This window comes from Anguilla rostrata, chromosome 5, assembly GCF_018555375.3.
Source record: "Anguilla rostrata isolate EN2019 chromosome 5, ASM1855537v3, whole genome shotgun sequence".
NCBI lineage: Eukaryota > Metazoa > Chordata > Actinopteri > Anguilliformes > Anguillidae > Anguilla > Anguilla rostrata.
This window is the reverse complement of record NC_057937.1, coordinates 40,318,212-40,332,119: the sequence shown is the minus strand read 5'-3', so window position 1 is coordinate 40,332,119 and position 13,908 is coordinate 40,318,212. Positions and strand designations below refer to the sequence as shown.

General features: G+C 37.3%; 1 protein-coding gene across 2 annotated transcripts in view; it reads right to left on the bottom strand.

The window, feature by feature from the left end:
- Positions 1-13,908, bottom strand: part of LOC135255269 (protein kinase C-binding protein NELL1-like) — a 175,596-nt gene that overhangs the window by 160,130 nt on the left and 1,558 nt on the right. The window lies entirely within an intron of this gene.

Genomic DNA, 13,908 nt, shown 5'->3' with positions numbered 1-13,908 from the left:
CAAAAATATTTGCCATTTGATTTGGGAAAATCTGTTGCAATTTACAAAAACAGCACTTGTTTTGTGCAAAATACATAATTTATGGCATTAGAAGACTATTAGATGCAGTTCAACAACAAATATTTTAATATGGTTATTATAATATCATAATAACAATCAACAAATCATTCATTTAAGCTGTAGGAGTTTGAAATTAAATAGTTTGAAATAATTTTTTTATTTTTTATCTATTCTTAGGCAAATGCAATTTGGCTCCAGAATTCTCAAAAGCACTATTGACGATTTTTTATGATGAGTAACTATTATACAACAGATAAAGTTCCCTAACATTATGATTCAGGTTCTTGGGACAACCAAATATTTTTTTATATTAGCAGTACGCACATAAATAAATAGTTAACAAATAATTTACCTAAACGAACATGCTTTTACCCTTGTCAACATTCCTAGTTTTTTTCTACCAGCCGTTTCAGGTCTGAACAAAATGATACAGAGGCCGTTTAAATACTTATTTTGGGAAGCATTGTCACAGACTTGGAACATTTTATCCCTCAATGCTCTGATTTGTGCTCATTCTCCAGCAATCAGTCCTCAGAATAATATAGTTAAATGTCATTACTATTCTTATCCTGAACTTACCCTAAATACACTGATACATGTGCATAATTACATATGGCCAATGACACATCCAAAACTACTGAACAGCAATTATATATCAATCATTCGTTTATAATGAGTTATTATAATTGCACGATGGCCACCTGACTGCGAGCAAGTGGTATAATATTAAAATCTTTGTCATTAAATCCATCCATATATCAACAGTAGGGACTTTTGGGTTGCTTTTTGGTTTGAAAAATGTCACCCACAGTAGAAAATTGGAAAATAATGGGGGAGGGGGGTATTCTGAACACAATTATTCCACAATGATCATAACAAAGTCAAATCTTTCAAATTCCATCATGAACTTTTTTTCATTTTTTTTTTTGATCAGGAAGAAAGTATGATCAGGAAGAAAGAAAAAAAAAAACCAGTCATTAAGATAAAGCACATTTGAAACACAAAGCATCCACGGGTGAAATCCTGAACAGAACTTAATTGATAATGCCCTAAAATACTATTACCCATTGCTAAAATCTGGTAGTTAATTTAAGTTAATATGCCATGAGCATATGGCTAATTGTGTCTATTTACATCAAATGGGGGAGATACGCTGGAGACAAACAAGCAATATGCATTTTGAGGACCTGGGAGTTGTCTCCACTAAAGAAAAACATACATTGAAAGAAATTCTGTATCTACAGTATCTTTTCAGTACTTACAATACAGAATGGGTATTTAATGACTACTGACAAGTATTTGTGGTAAAAAAGGAACATTATATTTCCAGTTACTCACTGTGTACTGCATGTACTGCTATTTGAGTGCAGCTGGCATCAAGAAGGTTTCGCAGTTCGTTTCAAAACTCTTAAATCCTAGACAGAAAAATAGTCCAAACCATAGTGTACATCCTATGCAAGCTGAATATAAATCAAGTTTCTCCTACTGAATATATACATCAACCACAATTGTAGTTCTGTCGTTATTCAGGATGAAAGAGGTTGGCAGTCCCACATAAAAATAGACCAAACAAACACATACTCAATAATTCAGCCAACGTACATCCAAGACCACCAATGAAAGACATGTACCTTTTCCTGTATCACCTGGAGAAAAACACTGGTGTCCCTTGTAGGTAACAGGATCGTACACTGCTGAACTGTCGCACTACTGATCCCAAGAATAATGCAAAACGTTTCACAGATTACCCTCCCGTTATTTCCTTTATGTTCAAAAAGCTGAACTAATGATCCAATGGCAATTAAAATATTAGGCAATGATGACTCGCCACTCCTTTTAATGCCACATACAGTACCTTCAGAAAGTAGTCACTCCTCTTTAACATTTTCACATATTGTCCACTTACACCTTCAATTTTAATGCATTCAAACTATTTTTCCCATTCCCCCAGCAGAAGGTTCAGCACAGAGCACAACTGAACAGCAACATGTCACCTCTGCTGTCATGTCACAGTCACACAGTTCAGCCATTCAGTCATTGATTTCCCACCTCTACCACAGCCAATGACACACAGACTTTTGAATCAATAAATTTGAACTAAATTTATCAGTGCTGCCCTAAAAACGTCAGCGTTTAATAACAGGAAGTGCTTCTGAATCTCTTGTATTTGAAGCAAGTCATCTAAATCAACATTGTGACAGTTAGATTCATTTGGTTTAAATCTGAAAGCAAGCCCACACTGATTCACCAGATCTCAAGCCTGGTGTGAGCTGCATCGTTCAGCTGAACTACATATAAGGGGGGGAGAAAAGGAGCAGAAGGGACAGCAGGTATTATCAGGCATGTGAAAGTAATGGCTGACATCCATGAGCTGCTCGGAGGGTGTTCAAGCAACGGGTGAAATTGCTGAATTACACCAGAAGTCCTGCCGCCAGTCAGGAGGGTGATGAAAATGGTGATAATAAATCCGGGCTGGAGTCCTGGCGTACTCATCATCTGAATGATAGCAGATGGATGAAAGTGACTACACGTCACTGCATTCGTTAGAAAGATAATTACACAACCCAGCTCGTATTGAAGAAAAAAAAAAAAACGCTTAATTCCTCCCTTGAATGATTCAGGACTTCCTCCCGCAGAGATCAGATTTTTAGAAGAAAGTTACGCAATCCAAGCCTCTTTCAGACAAAGTTTGCCATTTCTGTAGGGTGAAGTACTGGCTCATTCTCTGTGTGAAAGTTTTTTTTATAATCAGAAATGAGTTCAGATGAGCCCTATTTTTTTTCTAACTGCTCACATGGGACTGTAGTTAGCGGAGTTGTCCTGAAATAGTCTTTTAAAACCTTATTATGAGCTCAAATCGTATCTGGGACCATGCTGAAAATCTCCTCATAGCAAGTGGCTAATTCTACTTGCAGCTACTCTTCTTGAACAACCATTTGTACATGAAAAGAAGCTGCTTCCATTATATCATAATACACAGTACTTACTCATCACATGGCTCTTGACTGCATTATGTCATGAGCCTGACATGGACACTGGAAATTTTTCACATTTAAAATGTTTGCTGTGCTGGTCTTACTTGCCAGCTCCCATTTACATCGCATTAGTACACACATTGTTTTCAGTTTTCTAATCGCAGTTGCATCAGGAATTATAATTTATGTAAGGCATATTTCATTTGTACTTCAGAAAAACTGACTTTGTGGGTGATGGATTCTTTAAAAATGCCAGACTGCTTTAACTCTCAAGCATCAAATTAAACATAACTAAATGTAAGTTGCAGCAGGTGGAAAGTCTGCAACAAAAATGCTTTTAGAGAGCTATCAAAATACTATTAAAGTAGGCTTTAACTTTAAGGTAAAGTTAATATTATATTCCTGCTTAGGGAAAAGATTAAAATGATCTATTAAATTGGTGTGACACACTGTCCATTAGGCATAGAACATTTTATGTTTAAAGCGAGATTGTTTCTAAATTTGGAAAGATTGCCAGTTTTCTGGAGAGAGCTCATGGTTGTCCCTCATTGGGAGGGGGTTAGGCTTTGTAAGCCAGACTGGACATTACCTGTGGGACTTTCTTGGTGGTGCCTTACGTGACTGTGAAATTCACTGCAAAGTGAGAAGTCTTGTCTTTCTTTGTTTTGAACACTGGTAAATAAATAATAGTTACTGCGGCAGTTATGTTCAAAAGGCAAAAGAAAAAAAAAGTTTACCAGAGTAAATGCTCCCAACCTTTGTTCCTATCTGGTACTTTTGACCTAGGATCATCATTTGCTACATACTGTATTTTCTTTACTATCAAGCAAGGAAACCAAAAGACCGCAGTAAAAAGCATGGCTATGCTGCACTTACTAGAGCACTCTTTCCTAATCAGGCACAAAATAAATAAATATTTATCTGTCTGTGGCAAGAAATCTGAAAAATAATCTAAACTAGACTAATAAGAAGTTTTTAATTAGAGAAGTTGGAGATTCAGATTTGTACTACAAACAGAACAACTTTATATATAGGGGGCGACATAGCTCAGGAGGTAAGAGCAGTTGTCTGGCAATCAGAGGGTTGGCGGTTCGAACCCTGCCCTTGGCGTGTCGAAGTGTCCCTGAGCAAGACACCTAACCCCTAACTGCTCTGGTGAATGAGAGGCATCAATTGTAAAGCGCTTTGGATAAAAGCGCTATATCAATGCAGTCCATTTACCATATATATCTGTATCTCATTTTAAAAACACCTTTTAAATAAATGGTGGCTACATGCTGTTAAAATGTCTCTTAAGATATCAATACTTAAAGTGAACTCATAGTTTTACAAATGGTTCAATTCACTTGTAATAGTACACATGAATTCCCCAATCTTTGTCTTTGTTTTGTATAAATCATGCCCCAGCAACACCAAATGGTGCTTGATTACCGGCAGTTCAAATGAGCCCCATAAATAGGTTTGGTCGCTTGATATCATTGATCCCACAGAAAATAGCATAGTATTGTACAACCAGCTCGCCATCACCTTAGTTAACACATATCAAGTTTACACAAATTTTTATCCACACTAGTCAATATCACCAGAGGGTAAAAAGTCTTACTAAATCTATAGAACTTGTCATGTAAAATGTAAAAAAAATAATTTTTTAAAAACCACCACAGCCTTCCAACGCACTGTATCAAGTCTGCCCTCCTTTCCTGTGCCACTGTGTCTTTATGAGACAAAAATAAGATCAGTTTCACTCCAAAACTCCCGCTGCCAGACACGCTCCAAAACCCTGGTTTGGTATGTTTTCACAAGGACAAATCACTGCAAAAACCTGCACAGATTATATGGTTTTATAACAGGATGCAATTTACACAATTCCTATGAGAAAAAAAAAGAAGAAAAAGGTTGAACGGCCAGGGAAGAGCAGCTTAGAATACCCTACATACCCCTTGGCGAACATCTACGCAAGTGAAGAGCTGCGCTCAAACCAAATTTTTAAAAACGAGGCCGGGAAATCCAACTTGTTCAAAAGCCCAATACCCCTCCTCCAAGCCTCACCCCTTTCTTCCTTCCCGCCCGAGCACTGGTAATCAATGATGGCCAAGTCAGATTGATTTTCACAATCTGCCCATCCTCTGAGATCAGAGCCCTCTCCCAGGCTTTCAAGGCATTCTGAAATGATGGGAAATTCTGCGCCATCAGAACACTCCATCTCTCACACAATTTAAAGAGCTGTTTACAGTGTATGTGGTCGGAGGAGACTGCAGACGTCAAAGCTGAAATGTACTAGGACGCAGGCAAAAGAGAAAAAATGTAAAAACCTGTCATAGGCAATGTGTTTTCGAAGTGTAACAAGGTACATAGAAAGAGTTTCTGAGTCATGGGTAATTTCACATACATACATTGGTCCCCGATGAAAAAACAAAAAATTATATATATATGAATAAAACACTGTATTCGGAATATACTTTATTTAAATTCAAAACACGTTGAGTAAACATGTAATATAAATAACAGTTATTGCTGTCGAGAGCATTCTTGAACAATGACCCACCAAAAGTCATGTGGACCGGGACTGCAAACAACACCCAAAAACCATACACTTCTGCAGACACTCAAATGAAATATTTTGGACATAAACATGAATGCTCTAAAAAAAATCATTGCTCCGAGAATAAGAGTTTGGTCTCAGTATGTCGTTGTTCATGGGTTCTCTCTACAGGGATATCTGCATGGATATACAGTATCTCTGAATGTGTTTGGACAGGAACCCGAAAAAACACAGTTTCGATTTTTGTTGCCAAATATTGCCATGCAGCCGATTTAAGAGGCCGAAAGATTCCATAATTTACAGTTTGTTTGGCCAGCCACTGAAATTGATTCTCACTAGCTCTCACCTTACTCTGCTGCATATTTTCTAGGTTTCGATAGGAATTGGGTGAGCACAAGCTATGCAGCTTTGTTTTTCCATAATCTGCTTCTTGCAGTTGCACAAGACATTTTCTCAGACTAGTCTGGGGTAAATCACAGTAGAGTGGAGATGGGTGCAGTGTCTGCCTTGGTAAGAAACAGTGGCAGCTAACAATAACCAACTGACAGCTGAGGAGTTAGATGTTTTTGAATCATCAACATTTTCTGTGACAGATAAACAATTGAAAGCCTGTTGTCAGGAGACTATTTTATGTAAATTCAAATCAAAAAATGTTTTGCTGCCCAGCAGTATTTTGTGTCAGTTGAAATTTCAGTTAGCCAGCATAAAGACAAATGTATCCTGGATGCCAAGTAAAATAATTGCAGTGGAGCTGCTGGCTGGCTCATCCTGTCAAGGTGTGTTCTAGTGCATGGATGGGCCCTGTCCAGTATTGAATCTGGCAGCCCCACGGGGTATTACATAATATGCAATAGAATCACCCAGGGAGGGAGGGAAGGAGGGTTTTAGCCAATCAAGATGATGACATGTCATTCTGAACCCACACCCACTGTTCAATCGGTTGCTTGTGGTTTACCTAGTGAGCACCATTTGGAGGCTTATTGGTAATATTTCTCTTTGGTATAACAAGTCATTTTGTGGAGCTTACCCCATTGTATTTGCATAGTGTGAATGCTAGTAACATTACCCTCCCCTGTTCACCATTAATGGCATCACTCTTCCTTCGGGTGTCCCAATTCACTCGCATTCATTTCAGAGCTCACCGAAATTCATTTTTATAGTGCTGACTCACCACGGGGATAATTGAGCGATCGATCGATTTCATCATTTCATTGGACACGCCCATGTGAATATGTTATCATGAGCAAGCTGGATGAATGGTGATGTCGTTACTGGCCAACAAGGACTGCAGATGGTGCACATATTTATCCTGCCAATACAATTGGGTAGGCTCCCCAAAATTACTTACAAAATTATTTTCACTTTAGAACTAACATTTGATTGGCTGAAGATGTTTTATCATTGAGCCTGCATGAAGAATAAATTGCTCAGGGATTCTTTCCAAATCCATAGCAATTTTTAGTGATCTTCATAGAAATTCATAGTTATAGCTATTGTTTTTGCTGTATTTATAATTACTGTTGCAGTGAAAACATATGCATTCTGTCTTCTTGAGACAAATGTATTGCTTGTATTATTAGCTTTCATTCTAGGTGTGACGGTAGCTTTAACCCTAGAGAACCAGAACTTTAGGGATCATCTTACAATGAATGAAATGACGGGTTGCATATGCAAGACGGGTGGTATTTACTTTGAAGTTGTCCGCCTTTTATTACATTGTATCTTATTGAGCTGCATCTTGTGGAAAGCCAACATAAAACAATAATTATGTTCTAACTAGATACCCTTTTTTTGCCATTTTCTCACATTTTCTCCCCAATTTAGTCGTTATACCAATTCCCTGTCTGTATCACGGTCCTGGTCGGTGCACTATCCTCTGTCGGTCTGGGGAGGGTGTAGACTACCACATGCCTCCTCCAATAAATGTGGAGTCGCCAGCCGCTTCTTTTCACCTGACAGCGAGGAGTTTCACTGGGAGACGTAACGCGTGCGGAGGTTCACGCTATCGCTCCCAGATCCCCTCCCTGCTGAACAGGCGCCCCGACCAACCAGTAGGAGTCGCTAATGCAACGATCAGGACTCATACCCTCACCGGCTTCCCACCCGCGAACACTGCCAATTGTGTTCGTAGGGACGTCTAACCAAGCCGGAAATACCGCTGCCGGGGATTGAACCCTCTGCGGTGGTAGGCGAGTGCTTATACCTCTACACTACCCAGACGGCCCTCTAACTAGATACCCTTTTATATTGTTTCTTATAACTGAAGTGCTATTAGCCATACAGGCAACAAATCTAAGATTTGAATTGCTGACCTCGAATGGATTTCAAATAAACAAGGGCAGCTCTTAAAAGTGAGCAAGCTGTTGCATAGTCCACAGAGCATATTAACACAAACAATCTAGGTACACAGGAATCTTCTCATGCATTTGGCAACGACAGTGCAGCAAAACATAAAAAAATAAAAAAAAAGAAAATTAAACCATATTGCAAGACACATTAACACCAGTTTGTGTTCACATTGTGGTTGAACAATGAACTTTTACACCCCTAATGGGTATCAGGCACAGACTGAGAGAGAACAGAACTTACTCTCATTTTAATTTGAAAATATTCAATATTTCATATTTTTCTCTCAACTAATGAATTTACATACTGTATATTTTACCAGAATTTTACAGGCCTGAATGGATTTTGTTTTACATCCATTGTTTTTAATGAATCCTCACAAACAAACAAACACAAAATGGACTGTGGAGGGAGAATGCTGTAGGTGGCTGAATAGCCTTTGCTTGTGAACTCCAGAGAGTAGAATGCATATGAAGACCACACAAAATAATCGAGATCAAGATAAATGCTCAAAACTGCCAAAACATACATTTGCGTTTTATGCTATTTGATTGAAACGCAGTGTTGCGCATATTTTAAAAGTCAATTTGTATCATGAATATTTAAGATGAACCATGAATTAATCGTTTTCTTTCTGCATCACAAGTAATTAATAAGGGTAATAAAGAGCCTTGTTACATTAAGTACTCCTTAGTATAATGCTTTCAGCACCTTAAGGAAAACCATTATTACAGTCTCTGAACAATGCTTTCAGTAAAAGGAAACCATTTCACAGCCACTATTTTGCTGCATTAAGCCTCAGTTTCTGAAGTTGAATAAGATCAGGAATACATTCCAACATTTGTGCCAGATTTATATTAATGTGTCCTGAAGCAAATGTTGAGCATTAATTCTTTATTTCTATCCTCACATAAATTAATTGTACATTTTAACAACTATGGCTACTACGTGGGCTATGCAGACACATCTTTTTTTCTGATGAAGAGTATCCATCATTTGTAGTCCAAAGGGGCAAATAGCTTTCAGGAACACACTTATCAATAGGAATTGCACACCGTGACAGTACGGCAGGTTTATAACTGGTAAAGATGGGATCCGAACAGCACCTGACCCTGTGTAAATCAATGACCTAGAAAGAAAAATAGGTCATGAAGGAAAACTATTTTTAAAATACATAAAAAATAAAGTATATGTAGTGGTGGGGGGTGGAGGGGTGGGGGGATGGGGGGTGGGGAACGAGCAGAACAGGGGGGTTTTCCATAGAACGGGGAATGAGAGGACAGGAATACCATTTGCTTTATTAGCAACAACTGGCTTGCTAGTAACCATAGCTGAAAATTAAATGTAAAAACAGAGAAAGATACCTGTGACAATTTTCTATTGCTTGCAAGGAAAAGAAATAGAACCTGAAAACAAATTGTTAGGATGTGGTCTTTCCACAGAGGTTAGCCTTTTGAAAAATGACCTCATGAATACAGTGCATGCATAATTCTAGATTCCCATAATGGTGTGGCACCATAATTACAGTTAAGTGGCAGAAGGGCAATTTCATTATTAAAATAACTTGGTTACTAAGGAAGTTATGTCAATGTTTGTAGAGTTGTATTCCTAGCAATTACGTGTGTAGTTCAAGCAATCACAAAAGAGTTTAAGTCCAATCGTTTTTACATTCTGTTCCGGTATAGAACCACCCACTCATCAGCAGAAACATAGAATAATGAAATGTTTCCGTCACTTTGACATCCAATATAATGCAAGTATTACTTTTTTCTTCAAAACTAGTTAGGTGACCCCACCAAGTAATCAAAAAACAATTTTGTTTTGATACGAGAAAAAAAAATTATTTTCTGAAATACAGACAGAAATGATTGCAAAATACTCTATATATCAATTCCAAACAATATCAACATTTACCTCTGCTAGATACATTTAACAATGAAAGTGTCATTCATTCATTCATTTATTTATCCATCCATCCATTATCTATACTTGCTTATCCTGGGCAGGGTTGCAGGGGATACTGGAGCCTATCTCAGCGAGCATTGGGCGAGAAGTAGGAATACATCCTAACCTAGACAGGCCACCAATCTATCGCAGGGCACACGCACCACAGTCTCCAGTTAGCCTACTTGCGCATCTTTGGACTGCGAGGGGAGACCGGAGTACTCGGAGGAAACGCAGTTTAACATGGGGAGAACATGCAAACTCCACACAGAAAGGCCCAGGCTGGGATTCGAACCCAGGACCTTCTTGCTGTGAGGCAACAGTGCTACTCACTACATCACCGTGCGGGCCTCATTCATTCATTTTATATAAAAAAAATCTAAGGGGGGCATAAATTATGTTTATGCATGAAAAATTTTAATTTAAAAGGTTTTCATGCAGTAGATTATCAATATGTATTGTTTTAAACTGACATTATTAAGAAACCATATAGGCAAAAATACAAATCAAATACAGATGAACAACAAATAAAAATAAAACAGGAACCACATTTACACTGGCTTAGTCACTGGTTACAAAACATATCTAAATACATTAAAATCCATCAATTTGACCCCAACTGAACACAAGGGTTAAATATAATATATACAGAATTAAGGAGTAGCCTATATCCCAATCAAGAATTTCATTGTGGTTTATAAAATACTTAGAATTGTGTTTGTATAACAACTACTTCAATATATATTAAATTCACATCTTTATTAATGTTGTACATATTCTCTTAACTCATTTCTAAATGAGTTTCTAAAAGTTAGCTACAAATTAGATATATTTATGCGAAAAAAGCTTTAACTTAATATAAAATTAAGAATAAAAATCCATTTGAAAAAATCGCCAATGTTTAAAATTTGTATTAATGGAAACTCATATGAGGCATAGATAATTGAAATCTTGTTGACTGCGAAAGATAACTTTTCTTGGGAGTTAATTAACCTCTACGAAGTGCAAAGCCTGTTCCTGGCATACAGTCTGACCACTGATCCAGCAAATGTGAATTATCCTTTTTTTAAAAAGAACAAAAATTAAACCATTTCTGAAAGCAAAGTGGCATCCGTGCTGATTTCAGCACAGCCTCACTTACGTTTCCCCAGGCTGTGCCTCATTAGAATGTGCAACAATTTTATTCTCAAACTCATGTTAGAAATGCCTGGTCCGAACATATATTCAAAATTCTTTAACTCATAAGATGCTGGTGAACTTTTACACTAATTTTTTAGATCTGCAAAGAATTTCAACAAAACATGACACAAACCAATACATAAAAGCCTACGAATAAAGCATTTTGTTCTGAATGTCAGTGAAAATAGATGTTTCTATTAAAAATCTTTACTGGTGTTTAATGTGCTAAAATACTGGAAAAATACCGGAAACTCAGGTATGCTTGTTTCTGAGGCTGCTTCTTTTCTGAACACCACCAACTGTGCAATTGTTACAATAAGAAAGGCTAAACAGACAAGCACTGAGCTGTATGAGTTCAGTTAAGTCAAGACCCTGGCTTGGAAATATGTTCATTAAGAACACCCAGACACAAATTCAACAACAAAATTCTGAAATTGTACCTTTCTGGTCAGCAAAGTTGGCAATTTAAATGCATTTCTCAATTTCGCAATGGATGCATAATACATTTTATCTACAGAAAGACAACATAGGCTATTTCCACATGGCAGCTTGAATGTGTGGCAGCTCATTACTTTTTAAAGCAAAGCACAGAAAAGCATGTACCTCACTGACACCAGTGGGCATGGCATCATGCTGTTAAACACAGCCACCTATGTTTTCATATCCTTTCAGAGCAGTGAAACTATAGATGACAGACGTACTGAAGAGGACAACATTCGAGTAATGATGATGTGACCAGGGACACCCTCTTAACTGAATCAGTCGACTTGCAGTTCCAGAACAGACTGCCTTAAACACTATTCAGCTGTTTGTTTGCTGTAGCCCACAGCTCATCACACTGCTCCACATTTATTTACTTAATTTCTAAACTAACCTGTTCCAGTTTTTTATAAACAATTCCAAAGTAATAAAGTAAAAAAAGAACACTGTTGCAATCAAGTACAAATTCTACATGTGGTACAAGTCAGTTTTTTTGTCATGCTTTTAGAGTGCAAGGCAAATTATGCATAACACAGTATGCAAGAAAGAACTGCAGTCGTGAACAAATTAAATGTGTGAAATAACAACCAGTCTGTACATGGGGAGTCTTTTTGTTTCTCTTTCTTCTGGTCTTGACACTAAAAGAATAAAGCCACAGTACCTCACGCAGAATACATATTCCTGCAACTGCGGGGCACTAGGACTGCTATAATCACAAACCACAATGGAATGTGGCTACATCAATATTACTATATCTTAATTACAGGGCTGAGAGCAGTTAGAATGTCAGTATTCTAGTGTACCAACATGACATATAACAAAGAGAGGCTGCAAGCACTTAAACGTGTGGATTTGATTTTAATCTCTTCTGCGGCATTATAGTGCTGGGACTGATCACAACTTTATTTAAAGCTCCATCTGTAACTTCTGGCTATTGTAATTTAGGGGGTAAATTACAGCAATAAATCTTTGTTTCCAGTAACAGTTCCCCAACAACCAAGGAGACATTTTACACAGCTTGTGGTCAGAAGATTGCAGATCCTTGTTGTTTTATTTCTAATAAAGAACCAAGATAGACTGGGCACAGTTAACTCAACCAGATTGTTAGACTCGCAAATATTTTGACAATATTCCTGAAATATTAAGCAAGTATAGAGCCCTTAAAATGAGAAACCATTGTCGTCACAGTATCAGAATTATGGCCATGGAGCCCCACCTGCCCAGATTACAGTCAAGAGTCTGTGCAGCAGAGATGTGGCCAGGAGCCTATTTTCAAAGCATCTCAGGAGTACTGATCTAGGCTCAGTTTTCCCCAGTCCATATCCTGTTTATTACGAGCTAAGAGTCTTTAAACTGACCCTAGATCAGCACAACTACTCTGATCCCATTCATAAATAGGCTGGCACCTAATTTTTGCAAGGAAAATAATTTCCAGAAATAACAATCAAATATATATTTCAAATTGCAATCAGAATCATTGGCACTGCTGTTAGTTGATTGATAATTCTTAGCACTACCTGGAAGAAGATTAATGAAATAACACTAGTGCATGATTGTGAGGCTAGGAATGCAGCATAGGTAACAATCAACACCTAGAACTTCACCTGCTGATTTACACATTCATAATATCCATCCCATGTGATAATAATTATTTGTCACACCAACAACAGTTATGATCCAATGTCTGCAGCACTTCTGAACATTATTACAAGCTCATTTTCCACATTTTTGGAGGTCGGCCAAGATTGGTGTTTTCCGTTTTATTTTATTTATGCAAATCACTTAGAAGTGTGGCCTAAATATGACTCTACAAATGAACGTGTAGCAGTAGTAGTAGACAAAATAGTACAGTCAGAGTAGCTGCAGAAAGTCAGAAAAAGAGCACCAATTAATCAATAAAATGTAGTTGTTCTATGTTCAGGATTTGACAAATAATCACATGGTATGTTATTTGCAGGTAAGAAATGAAAGAACTTAAAATGTTGAAGTCACCCAAGATAATCTAACTCCAACATGTTTTCCCATTACATTGCTCAGATACTGTTAATCACAATGTTACAAACTTGATGTTAACTCATTTGCAGTTCCTGGGTGCATCTCATCATCTTTAATTACATTTCAAGCTTCACATAATTTTATTAGACCATGAAGTCATTTACTGTCAGCATAAAGATAACAATTTAAGAGCGGTGTTATTAAATATATGTCTAATTATAATAATAGTGTCTTTATAATAGATATGGACTTCTAATGTAATGTCATTGCCTTTAATTAGAAAAAAAATATTGAAATGCGATGAAATTTCTCACATCACAATCGGCAATCATGATCAGTTAAGATGTTCTACTGTCCAACATAACATTTCAGTTAACTCCACAGAAC